We start from the raw sequence: 3,845 nt of genomic DNA on the forward strand, positions 1-3,845 counted from the left end.
CCTGGGAGTGGAATTCCGGGGTTGTATGGTAAGAGTATTTTTAACATTAAGAGAAACTGCCAAACTGTTTCCCAAAGTGTTGCATTCCCACCAGCAATGTATGAGAGCTTCAGCTGCTTCACACCCTCTCCAAAACTTGATATTGTCAGTCTTTTTAAATTTAGCCATTCTAGTGTTTGTATAGTGGTATCATATTGTGCTTAAATTTCATTATTTGGGCAAATAATGGAGTAAAACACCTTTTCATGTCCTCATTGGCCATTGTATATTTTCTTTAGTAAAATGTATCTTCAAATATTTTGTCCATCTTTTAGTTGGACTGTTTGTTTTCTTATGGAGATGCAAGAGTCCTACATACAGTTAGGACAAGTAGTCCTTTGTCCAATATATAGAGATAGAAATAGAGATACACAGATCTAGCAAATCTTGTGTTCTTAAGAGAAGGTTTCTTTTAAATTATGAAAAAGTCTAGCTTATCTTTATTTTTTTTTACAATTAATGCTTTTTGAGTCCTACCTAAGACATCATCACCTAACCCCAAAATCACAGATTTTCTCCGATATTTTCTTCTTGAAGTTTATATACTCAAAGCCATAGACAAATATCAAAAATATTATGCTCAATTAAAGGAGACAAAAATGAGTACATATTCTATGATTCAATCTATATCCATTTCTAGAACAGGAAAAACTAATCAACAGGGAAATAAAGCAGATCAAGCAGAAGGGAACTTTTTAGGGCAATGGAAATAGTCTAGATCTTGATTGCAGCGGTGGTTACATAGGTATATTTGTCAACACACAACAGTACTTAAAATGGATGCATTTTGGGACAGAATGGACTCCAGGAATAAACCCAGCCTTATACGGTCAATTAATCTTCCACAAAGGAAGCAAAAATATACAAAGGGGAAAAGACAGTCTTTTCAATAAATGGATAGCCACATGCAAAAGAAAGAAACTCAATGATTTTTGTATACCATATACAAATATAAACTCAAAATGGATTAAAGACTTAAATGTAAGACCAGAAACCATAAAACTCCTAGAAGAAAACATAGGCAGTAAGCTCTTAGACATTGGCCTGAGCATTATTTTTGGATCTGTCTCCTTAAACGAGGGCAACAAAAACAAAAATAAACAAATGGGACTTCATCAAACTAAGAAGCTTTTGCAAAGAACAGAAAACCATCAAAAAAATGAAAAGACAACTTACTCAGAAGATATCTACAAATGATATAACGAATAAGGTGTTAATATCCAAAATATATAAGAAACACACAATTCAGTATCAAACAAACAAACAATCCAATTAAAAAATGGGCAGAGGACCTGAATAGACATTTCTTCTCCAAAGAAGACATACAGATGGCCAACAGACACATGAAAAGATGTGTCTTTTCACTAAGATCACAAATCATAAGGGAAATGCAAATCCAAACCACAATGAGATATTATTTCACACCTGTCTAAATGACTGTTGTCAAAAAGACAAGCAATAACAAGTGCTGGCAAGAATGTGGAGAAAACGCAACTCTTAGGCACTGTTGTTGGGAATGTAAAATGGCACAGCTGCTATGGAAACAATATAGAGGTTCCTCAAAAAATTAAAAGTAAAACTACCAGGTGATCCAGCAATTACCCTTCTGGGTATTTATCCAAAGAAAGTAAAAACACCAATTTGAAAAGAAATATGCACTCCTATGTTCACTGGAACATTATTTACAATAGTCAAAATACAGACGCTACGTAAGTGTCCATCAAGAGATGAATGAGCGCACACACGCGCATGCGCACACACGCACACATGCACGGGAGTATTACTCAGTCGTAAGAAAAGAACGAAGTTTTGCCACTTGTGACAACATGGATGGACCTAGAGGGAATTATACCAGGTGAAATAAACCAGACAAAGACAAATACCATACAGTTCCACTTATATGTGCAATATAAAAAACAAAACAAATAAACAACAACAAAAAAACAGAAACAGACTCATAAATAGGGAGAACAATCTAGTGGTTGCCAGAGGTGAGGGGATGGGCAAAATAGGGAAATGGGATTAAAAGGTACAAACTTCCAGTTATAAAACAAATAAAACAGAGGGATAAATGTACAAAATAGGGAATATATGTAATAACTTTGCTTGGTGACAGAGAGTAGCTAGATTTGACATGGTTATCACTTTGTAACATATATAAATGTTGAATCACTATACTGTACACCTGAAACTAATATAATATTATATGCCAGCTACACTTTAATAAAAGAAAAAAATGGATATACTCTATTATATAGAAAACATACCTCAACAAATTTGATTTTAAAAATTTTAATGGGAGTTTGTTAGAAATAATGGCGACCACACAGTCCTACGGGATAGGATTTAGGGGATAAGCAAGACTTTACTGTGCCTCAGGCACAAATACTAACCTTGGAGCATATATAATTTCTTAAATAAATATCACCTTATTCTAAATTCATTAATGCCATAGAGTCTTTCCAAGACAGTGGCATTACTCAAACAAGTCGGACTAGTCCCTGAATAGAGGTAGCAACTGACGTGTACCTTCAGTCCAGGAAGGATTTTTAAAAAGGAGAGAGGGGCTCCTGGATGTTGCGGTTGGTTAAGTGTCTGACTCTTGGTTTTAGCTCAGGTCAGGCTCAGGTCGTGATCTCAGGGTCATGAGATCAAGCCTTCTGTCGGGCTCTGTGCTCAGCGTGGAGTCTGCTTGAGATTCTCTGTCCCTCTCCCTCTGCCCATCCCGCTCATGCTCTCTCTCTCTCTCTCTCTCTAAAATAAATAAATAAATTTTTAAAAAAATAAAAAGGAGAGAGAAGGAAGGATGGAAAGGTAAGAAAAGGAAATGTGCCATAGTTCTCCCTTGGCCCAGAGACTCTGTGAAGCTAAATTTGCAATTTTCTCAGGAAAGGGAAAGCATATGCCACTGAAGATGAAGGTTTTTCTCATATAGCAGCAGTTTATATCTCAAAAGAAAAAAAAACAAATGGGACACAGTGAAAAATAAATCATTATGCTTTGAAATTTTAAGGGAAATTCACAAGTAGTATTACAGAATTTTATAGCTAGAAAACACTCTCTGTAACATATAGTCCAAGCCACTTAAAATACAGACTAAATAAATAAGCCTTGGAGAATGTGAGGCTTGTTTAGTCATATAACTAGTTAGTTAGTTGAAAACCTCGAGGAAGAACTGAGGTGTCCTGATTCCTGATTTGGTGCTTTTATAAAAATTACAATCTCTAGCCCAGTGCTCTGCACAGAGCAGATATTTAGAAAAATGAAAAACAAAAAACCTGTTGAATAAATTCACGCTAGGTAATGGGATAAAAAAAATACAAAGAAAGCATAAGTGAATACTGAGATAAATTTAGATGCAAAGATTATCCCCAACAAGTTCTGTATATACTTCTTTATGCTATTTCTGCATATTATGGGAGGGGGGAGCGTATTTTATGGAATTACTCTGGCCAGTATCAATGCCTAAAGAAAGAAAATGAAGACAAGTGATAAACTCTCAAGAATTATGGGATCCCCTTTCCCAGAAATAACTGAAGACTATTATCTCTTTCCAAGATAGTTAAGAAGCATTTCTAACTTTTTACTGAAAGATGTATTAATGATATTTAACAACAGCTTTCAGGCCTTTGAATTTAAGATAAACTTGTGAAAGTGGATTCGTACCAAATCTTCATATAATCACAATTAAAATCAGATGAGAATATCAGATCCTTTACTCATTTATGGAATCACTGTGGTTTCTGGTTATGTTGTGGGAAAACTGACATATCTCTATCAGGAGTTCATGACTTGGCTGTGAAACA

The sequence above is a fragment of the Neomonachus schauinslandi genome, chromosome 10, assembly GCF_002201575.2.
Source record: "Neomonachus schauinslandi chromosome 10, ASM220157v2, whole genome shotgun sequence".
NCBI classification, from domain to species: Eukaryota; Metazoa; Chordata; class Mammalia; order Carnivora; family Phocidae; genus Neomonachus; species Neomonachus schauinslandi.